Source organism: Miniopterus natalensis, chromosome 16 (genome assembly GCF_054644295.1).
Source record: "Miniopterus natalensis isolate mMinNat1 chromosome 16, mMinNat1.hap1, whole genome shotgun sequence".
Taxonomy (NCBI): Eukaryota; Metazoa; Chordata; class Mammalia; order Chiroptera; family Miniopteridae; genus Miniopterus; species Miniopterus natalensis.
The window spans coordinates 18,687,969-18,697,867 of NC_142096.1; the positions used below are offsets into that span (position 1 = coordinate 18,687,969).

General features: G+C 43.6%; 1 long non-coding RNA gene across 6 annotated transcripts in view; it reads left to right on the plus strand.

Annotated features, from left to right (window-relative positions):
• LOC107533154 (uncharacterized) overlaps window positions 1-8,557 on the plus strand; it is a 43,054-nt gene extending 34,497 nt beyond the window's left edge. For 5 of the 6 annotated variants that reach the window (XR_001602832.2, XR_001602833.2, XR_001602831.2 and 2 more), the window contains 3 exons: window positions 1,233-1,469; window positions 4,621-4,820; window positions 6,600-8,557. This is a non-coding gene — a long non-coding RNA (uncharacterized LOC107533154). The remainder of the gene's footprint in view (window positions 1-1,232; window positions 1,470-4,620; window positions 4,821-6,599) is intronic. The other variant, XR_001602835.2, reaches the window with a different exon arrangement.
• The last annotated feature ends 1,342 nt before the right edge of the window (window positions 8,558-9,899 follow it).

A 9,899-nucleotide genomic window follows, 5' to 3' on the forward strand; every position in this document is an offset into this window, starting at 1 on the left:
GGTACCATTGTGGCAGGACAAGCGGGGCAAGGGACATGCTCCTGAAATGACAGCTGTAACAAGGAAGGAGATAGTTAGAAACATATGACACTGTTATTACCCTAACCGGCAAGTTTAAAAGTTCTCCTCACGATCCAGTGGGGTTGAATGGGGTGAGAGATCAAGCAAAGAAAGATCAACAAGACACATTCTTTGCTCACCTCAGTGGCAGTAAGTTTCATTCTGTCATGAAAGGATAGTAAGAGGAGGCTGGCCTATCCTTCCATTTCCCACCCAGTAGGTGCACCACCTGCTCATCTTTCTCGGCAACATCTCCCTGACCTGGTTAGGGAAAGAAGAGAAATCCTGGGCATCCCCCAGGGCCACCAGTGCACAGAAGTGATGAGGTTGGGGGCTAAAGGCTCAGGCAGTGACACTGCCTCACCTGTCACAGGTCTCATTAAGGCCCCCTGTCTGCTGAAGTTGTTCTCTGTTAAAGAGTTGCACACAAAATAAGAGAAAGAATTAGCTCTGATGTAGACTACTTCTTTGTCTTTTGGACACACAGACGATCACTAAAATTCACATTGAGATTTTCCCAGGCGGAAATGGAAAGGGTGACAGATCCATTATTGATCTGCTGAGGAGCTGATCTGGTAACAGTAGAAATCTTGTATGATGAATTGGATATTAAAATCTCTTGAAATTGAGATGAGTTTGATTTTTTTAAAAATCCCCAAACATCATAAAACAGAAAGTGTCTTTTATTCCTTGTTATAACTCCTATGCCAGGAAATGGTATTGGCAGTCTCATGCTGAGAAAAGACTTGCTACAAGGAGAGAGGGGGATACTAAGTAAGGACAGGAGAGAGGCAAGGAGGGAGAGAGATGTGGCTTTAAAAATTCCCCTGCTGGAATAATTTACTTGGCATAGCTTAGAGTTCTCATAATAAAAAAATAACTATAGTTCTCTTTTCCCCATGAGGCAAAACAGATTCTGTCTCTATGACAAGGCTCTCACTGTTCAGCCGAGCAGTCAGTTGTACAGCCAAACTTCTCAACAGCAAACTAATTCCTTGGCCAGATTTTTCCCTGTGCTGGGGACAGCGTACCCTGGGGTAGGGAGAGGTTGTGCTTGCATCTGAGCAGCAGCTGGGACAGGAGTGTGTCTGGAGGGGGAGGGATGGAGAGAGGAGAGAGAGAGAAAGATTCTTTCTCCTTCCCACCCAAACTGACTACGTGCACTAGTACAGAAGACATGGGCATTTAGAGTGGAGACTCGTCCTGATGTTCTTGACTGAGAACAGAGAAGAGCACCTGGCCTTCAGTTGTAAAAGGACAACTTGGACAAAAGGAAGACTGTGTCATTCGTCTTAGCCACCCCTGCAGAAGTACCAGAGGCTGCCCCTTACCTGGAGTATGCCAGCCCTTCAACCATGCTCCAGAACTTGAAAGGAAAGGTGTTCCGACCTCAGGAACTTAATGTGCGGGTAGGTAAGAGGATGACATCTGAACTGTGCCTTTGAGCTCACAAAGCCCTTTCTTGTCATATGTCGCATTTGTTCCTCACAGTTACCCTGCGATGTTGCCCAGACAGGTATTGTGATAATCCTCCTAGTATGGAAGGAAAAATGGAGTCTTAACTTCAACTGACTTGCCCATTCACCCCAACTGTCAACTGACTTGCCCACTCACCCCAACTGTCAATGGCAAAGATGGGATCTAACTCAAGACTGCTAACTACGAACCTTTCTCCTGCATCATGTAGACCCTTACAACGTAAATCCAGGCTGAGTACATAGACCTGGCAGAGTACATAGACCTGGGTCCCTGAGAAAACGGAGGGGTCATGATGTAGATGGGGCGGGCTGGGTTGAGGGGTCTGTGTGTTTCTGCCTCTCCAGGCAGTAGGCACTGCTTGGACACCCCGAACAGGTCCCTTCAGTCAAGCTTGAGGCTAATCAAAGCATAAGACTTCTGGGGAAGTGAGTAACGGTGCAGAAGAGTTGATTTTCTTGCATAGTTCAGGAGAATGTTTGGGCAGCACACTCTGGCCAATTACACTGTGAAATTACATTCACAGCAATGCTCTCTCTACAACAGAGAAGCGCATGGCTCTCCCTCTTCTCCCCTTTGCTCTCTGAGGTCCAGTTGTGTTTTACTCATTAAGAAGATAGATTTGAAAGCACTTTGGTGGAAATGGAGGCAAAAACAAGTTGCCAAGAGGGCTAACATCCTCTTGATAATAAACTGTTTTCCACTGACTCTATGTATTTTTTTTTATGTGTTATGAGCATTTTTTATCTTAAAAGATGTCCACCTAACTTTCCAGATTCATTTTTCCCTCCACGGATAACAAATATCAGAAAAAGAAAGGAAAATCAACACAGTACAAATATTCAACAGCTACCCAAGTATAGCTGGTTTTGGGGAATCCACTCTTCCCTTTTGAAAGGAGTGAGGCGAGCAAGGTTGGCTCCAGGTATGAAATAGATGAAGGTGTCCTAACTGCTGTCATCTCTCCTTCGTGCAATCACTTCCCACTGGCACCATCACTCCCAGCTCTCCAGTATTAAAGACCTCTCCTTTGAGTGGGGATTAGGAATTCACACTAAGAAGGTGAAGATCTGGTTTGACAGACCTCTCAAGGATATTTTAGTTCAGCCAGAGGATTCAGGGACAAAGGAGAAGGTTTGCATGGGGATGGGGAACATGTCTACAATCCCCTGTGATTTGGAGTCAGGAAGGAGTCAGACTGGAGGAGTCCCCATCTCTGAGGACCTGTTCTTACTACCATGGTGGATGACCTGAGGGATATAGAAGGCACTTAATGAGTGGGGTCATGCTGTCTCTCAGGACATCTAAATGCTTCCAAGAAGATCCTAGATAGATCTGGACCAAATTCTAAAGACTGAAAAAAATGTGTTCCTTCTTTTCTTTTCACGTAACCCAGAATCATGATAGGAGACCTGGTCTAGAAAGCACCTTTGCTGTCTCCCTGCATGGAAGTTAACTAACTGCTTCACTGCTAGAATAAGATTTCTCAGCCTCAACACTATGAACACTTGGAGCTGGGTAACTCTTTGTTGTGGGACTATCCTGTGCAATGCAAGATGTTTAGAAGTATTCCAGGCCTCTACCCACTAGATGCCAATAACACCTTTCCCCACTCCCTCCACTGGATGTTGTCTCCAGACATTAACAAATGTCACCTGGCAGGTAAAATCTTCCCTGGCTGAGAACCACTGCTAGAGTCATCCACTCACTCAAGCACCTTAGACAAGTGCTTCACCTTTCAGTTACTCAGTTTCCCCATCTGTGCAATAGGGTTATAGTTAGGATTAAACAAACAGTGGACGTCAAGGGCTTAGTGCAGTACCAGGCACACAGAGCACACTCAGAGAAGGTTAGCTGGGATCCACAGCAGCAGAACTTGTCTTTTAAGAGCTGTTAATACCTATCTGCTAAGATGAGTTTATTTGTGCTACTGGAGAAGGGAAACATGAAAACCATAAACATGAGGCACATGAGCTCCACAAAGTTTTGGAAACTTTTTCTGAAGCAGGAGGAGACGAATCTGTTAGGGAGCATGCTTTACCCCTCTGCACATCCCAGCAGTAATTCGTGCTTCAAATGGCATCATCTGCCAGGATATGTTCGATTTCTAGACTGCCAGGCAAAACCTCAAATTAAAAAGAGAAAGAAAAGAAAATCCAGAGGAAATTTAGAGATCTTATCATGAGGCAGAGAATGTGTTAATTCTGGGAGAAACTTGTTTTTCAGCAAGTGAAATATTCAGGCTCTCCACACACACAGCCCATATTTCCAGTGTTGTAATGACTCATCGCTGAGCTTCATTCCTCTCTTAAGAAAGGCTGTCACACTGCAATGTCCCTACAATGTTTCAGGGACGTGCCGAACGGAGGAACCACGCCTTTTATACTCTGTGATGGCATCCAGCACAACGAAGAGATTAAACCATGCAACTATCATTAAAATGGACGTGGGGCTGAGCAGTCTTCTTGGGATAAACCTGAGGTTTTTCTACCCTCTACACGCAATCACAGCTAAGCAACAAGAATGCAAAATGAGAACAGAGATGCACAAAAGATAGTGGCACATCTATGCAGAGAAAGAGCCCAAGTTCAGCTTAGGCCTGGTGTGGGTGACAAGGAGCAGAAGAAAGGTGGTCAGTCAAGTTCCTGGTCTCCTGAGGAAGGTGGCAGTGTAGGTGCTTTTTAAAAAAGTGGTTTCGAGATTACCAGCAAGCTCAGTGCCATTTCCATTCTTTCAAAAGAGACAGGGGAGAGCCTCAATGGAACTGTTCCTGTGCTCGGTGACAGTGACCAACTGGGGTGGCAAATGAAGTGGTGGACAGATCCAACTGCAATGTGTTTGCCAAGCTCAATGGGTCCATTTAAGGGGCTTTCTGTCTTGGTGACCTTCTGTACCTGGCCCATCATCCTTGCTCTGTTCATGTCTAACTGCCGACCACAGGTTCTGAACTCTAAGCAGGGAAAGGAGTGATTGTGAATAGTCACTCTCAGCATCTCATTAGGTGTAAGGAAGTAATAGCTTAAAAAGTGATTCTATTGCTGAGATTTTCTTTTCCCTGCTTTTTTGTATGTGTACCTCTCCCAGGTCTGTCTGAGATTCTCATATCACCTCAAGGAGACTTAGGGCTGCAGTGGCCTGGCTGAACAGATGCCTCTGGACTTCAGATGGAAGAAGAAAGCAACAAACTTTCCCAAGCATCTCTTTCGCCTGGACTGGCCTCCAAGTGTCTCAGAAGCTATATATTTGCAAGGGGTCCTAGGTAACCATTTGAGAATTGGGTGAAGGTAGGTTAGAAATAGTGTAGTGTGAACTGAAATATATACACGTATCCAGAGTTTTGGAAGGAGAGCTCATGTATTACCGTGCCTTTTATTTTCTGTACTCATGCTTTGACACCCTGGAATCTTGTGTACTGCAGAGACTGCCTCTCCCAAGGTTAGCTAATTTGCAGAGATAACAGATAACTCCCCTGCAAGTTTTCCTTTCATATGCAAACCACCAATCCAGAGCCCACCCTCCCAACCCTTCTTTGTTAGCCTTTCACACAGGGGCCACTATCCATTTGCCCTCTCACCCCAGAGCCAGGTAACAGACAACTAGGGACTCCCCTATGCCCCAGAGCCTATTAGAATTATTTAAAATAGCCAACTTTAAGCCTGCTTACTCTGCCTCACCTATTTTTTTCCCTGTGGAAGAAACCACAAGAAAGGCTCTTGTCCATGTTTGCCCCTTGCTACATCTGCCTGCTGTCTGCCTGCTGACCTGGTGCTTCCCCATGTGGCCTCCTATAGTGAAGCATATCCCCTCCTCTTGGGATCTGTGGGTATACCAAGCTATCATCTCAATGGCAGTTGCAGCCTGTTCTTTTGGCCTTGCCATACCTAAATAATAAAACATATTTTAAAACTGGTTAGAATTCCTGAACCAGGAAGAAAGCTGAGAATGAAAAGACAATAACCTGGCTATTTCGCCAGGAACCTCACTTTATGTCCATCACTGCTATCAGCATTTCACAAGTATTAGTTCATTCAGTCTTCACACAACTCCTATGTTGATAGATGCATTTTTCAACTGAGGAAAGTGACTGGAATCAGAGAAGTTAAATGACTTCCCCAAGGTGACACATCCAGGGAGTGGCAGAGGAGGCAGGGAAGATGATATTTTCTGAAAGGAAGGAGAATGGTAGAAATGGCTGTGCACTGGCTTCAAAGCAAAGATTTTTCTGTTTATGAGAAGAATTGGAAATCACTGTAGCGTTTTCATGCAGTTGCTACAGATAAGCCATCTGGTTCTTGCGCATTAAAGATCTCTGCCCCTGGTTTTTAATAAATGGGAATGAAAACTGATGAATTGGCTGCACTCTCATCAAAAGTCTTTTGCTTATCAACCCAAGACAGGGCCACACTTTCACAAATCTCTGCCGGTTTCAGACTCCTGATCTCACACCCCAGACAGCTTAGGAGATAACTAGAAGTATTGAATCACATCATGTCCTGCCCTAAGAAACAGTTTCTCCTTGTCTCGCTGTGCTTCTATTACTTAAAAGCTCCAGGGAGTGGGTTGTGAAAATCTCAAGTCCATTTTACAGTTGAAAGTCAACAGTAATACCTTCCTACTCTAAGGAAGCCAAGAACTAAATTTCACAAAAAGTGAACTCCACAAGCTTCAGCTTTGTTTAAATCAAGTCAAAACAAGAAGTTGAAAATTCAAGTTCAGTCGCTGCCCCTACCTCCCTTTTTCATTTTGCTCTAAGAGAACTTTGCAATGGGTGGTGCGTTTGCTTTTTGGCCAGGTTCCTTGTAACTTAAAACCGGTGGACTTCAGTTTGATTAATATGTGTGCTGTAGACGGCCAAGGGTTTCCGAATCCATATGAGCAAATTTCCGTACATCAAAAGATACCCCAGAGCAGGAAGCGTTAGTGTCTCCAAATCCAGTGTGAGTTGATGGTTAAAATCACATGGCAGCTTCTACACAAGTGACCTTGGCTAACAGCCATTTGACTCAACCTGCTGGAACCAGTTGGGTTTGCCTATTTCACTGATTAAATACTTCTTGTTTCAGGAAATCCTACTTCAGCTTTTGTTTACTTGAGAATTTCAGAGAAAATCCTTCCTTCCAAAAAACACGTCTGAGGCCTGCAGAGTCTGAACAAGAGGATACTTTGAAATAAATCTTACAGTTTTCCTCACCATAGACCACCAGGTCAGGAATGTACATCCTCAAGATCTTCCAGAGAATGCAGACGACGGTGCTTGGGGTGCACAAAGAATTGATGGTTGCCAGCGGTGCACAGAGGAGAAGCCAACACCCGGGAGGTTAGGCCTTGGGTCAGCCATTTCTGGAGTTGACAGTTACTAGGTGGAGCTATGCAAATTTGCCATTTTGATAGTTTAAATATGTCAAATAGCAGTTTCATATGATTGGACCCACAGCGTCTCCTCCATCTTACTATTACTATTATCTGGATGGGAAAGTGGCCAACCAACGTGGTTTGCCTGGGACTGTCCCAGTTTTAGCCCTGGAAGGTCACATCTAGGGAAAAGCTTCTGTCTTGGAACAACTAGAGGGTTTGCTCACTCTGCTGGGAGACCAGGTTCAAGGTCTCCAGCTTGGTGTCCTATGTACACCCCCTGCACCATTATGGCTATCCTAATGAGGCTAAACATAATTATGGTCACTAGGTGTCAAACATCGTATCTGACTTCATCTAGTCCTCAAAATGGCCCTTGGGGGCCCAGAGGACTCAGGTGGCTTCCCCAAGCTTTCCTGTGTGGTGGGGGTGGAGCTTTCCCCCCACTCTGAACCTCAGCACCTGTTCTGTGCCAGCCACTACCCCAGGCCCTGGGATTAGAGTGGTCAGGAGACGGACCAGGCTAATGCTACCAGAAACAGAAAAATGCAAAGCGACTCACTCCTGTTTAGTCTTTGGGTAGAATTCCTTTAAATGCAGAGCCTTGAACTTCAGTCTCTTGCTGGGTTTGTGGACACAGAGCAGCTCAGAGGCGCTGTGTTTCTGACGGTTGGGTGCATGGACAGGGTGAGCAGAGTTAGACCCCGCTTATAACGAAACCCTCAGGGTTGATTCCACTCTCATATTTAAGTGGAAGTTGTAAGATTGAGGTTCCATTCTCCATCTGGACTGCATGTCAGGCAGGCACTGGCCAAGGGAGCCCATTGGTCACAAGCAGGTGAGACAGATAAAGGTGAGACCCCGGCCGGAAAGTAGGGCACAGCTGAGCCCCATGCTCAAATATTCTGGATAAACACATGCATTAATCTTTCCTTAGGATTCTTTTTCTGTGGGCTGCTGCTCTTATGAACAGCTTTCCTTGGTGTTACTGGTATATAATATTTTACTGAAAAAGAAAACTTGTCAGAGCAAAAAAACAATTCTTTCGAAGACAGCCAGCAAGCTCCTGACATTGATTAGCTGTGTTCCTCCAACTGGGAGGTCACCTTGCTGTGGACCACAGCCCATGTGAGAAGCCACAGCACAAAACAGAGAGCATCTCTGGGAGAAACTATTTTACCTGAAGATTTAAGGAATTTTCTCAGATTTAGAAAAAGGTAGAGTTGAAAATTCTTATAAATGCTTAATATAAAACATGCAGAATTAACAATTTTGGAGTTACTTCAGGGTCTATCGCTGGACTGTTGGCATAGAGTTCAAGTTTGAGGGGCACAGACTGAAGTAATAAGTCACAGGAACCTGTGCTCACATGTCCTACAATTAACCTCTGAACTTGGTTTCATCTTGATGTTCTCTGTAATTGTTTTTTCTTTTGTCATGTGAGCCACTAAAAATGTGGAATCCATTTTATAGAGACAAGCTACTTTTAATCAAAAATTGTAAGGCACTGTGAGTGATCAAACATATGATTACAATTTTCTGAGTAGATTTTGGATACCAGGCTTTGAAAGCATTTTTTAATGTCTACATCATAGTAGAGGCTTGAATTAAATTACTTTATACTTCATAATCATTGTCGTTTTGTCTCTAACATTATGTAAATTGACATTGAATAAAATTCTCCTTAAACAACTAGAATACGTGCTTGATTTCAAATGACTAATTATTGTTATAATGATTATGCGAGAGCACAAGGTATGATCTGCCTTAAAAAAAAAAAAAAAGCATGGCAACATTTCCTGTGGTTTGCAATTCAAATTGAATGGCTCAGAGTCATTAAGAAGCAGATGAGCAGAATATATAAATCCCTTTTTTTTTTTTAAAAAAAAAAGGGAGCTATTTTTATTCCTATCTTGGCTTCACTTGGCAGAAAGAATTATCTAAGGTAGTAAGTATCAGGTAGGAGTTGGGTTCAATTTCAGTGACCCGTTCCGCTGGCCAAGCCGTTAGCCTGGCATTTGGAAGCTTGAGTGCCAGAAATACAGCCACCCTCAGGAGGACAGTGTGCTGTCCATGTCGAAAATAATGAGGCCGTTTCTGTGGTATGGAACAGTCTCTGTGGAGGAGGCCACACTAAGCTGGAGGCTCCTACCTGATGTTAGGGAAGATGTTCTTTGAATGGGTTTAGGCTTTTTAAGTATCTTAGATTGTTTTCACGAGGTGGCCTTGACAAATAGATTTTGTTTGCTTCTGTTCTCCCTTCTGTATAAAGATTTTTACATTCTGTGAACCATCCTATGTTTTGTGATGATTGTCTTTGTTAGGAGAGAGAAAGTTCATTGATAATATGTACCTTTAACATTTTCTCCATTCTAAACTGGCACTTGCTGCGATTTTGTGTTTTGTATTGAGCTTTAAGTGACAGTTCTATTATGCAGATTAGTAAGCATTTTGCAATTACCAGGAGCTAGGCTAGATTTAAGCTCACCAAGACAGAATTGTTATTTGAAATTCAAGTTATGGACATTTTTCTTTGATTTTCATGGATTTTGCAATTTGTAAACAAGCAACATTTCAATACTTACCTTCTCAGTAAGAGATGATAAAGCATAGGATACATTTTAGCAACTTAGGAGACAATATTCTTCCCCTTCCCACAGAGGGTATGGGTAGAATATAAAATCTATTTTTGAATATCAACTAGAAAGGAATCACTAGGTAGGACATTGGTATTGAGACATGTATTTGAAATAGTAAAATGTGAAGAATTATTTCTAATTCTATAAGTTACCACTTGCCCCCCCACCTCCCCACCAAGAGGTTAGAATCATCCAAGATAGTTGTACCCTTGAGTTTCTATTGTTTTGCATATGTATCCAGGGGATTAGACTAAATTAACAAATGACAAACGTGACCAGTGGAAGTGGGACTGGGACTGTGACATAGCTGCTGCTTTGTTGGTGCAATAATGCCCGTGGCCCCAGGCTGTCAACAGAAGCTTCCTTGATTCC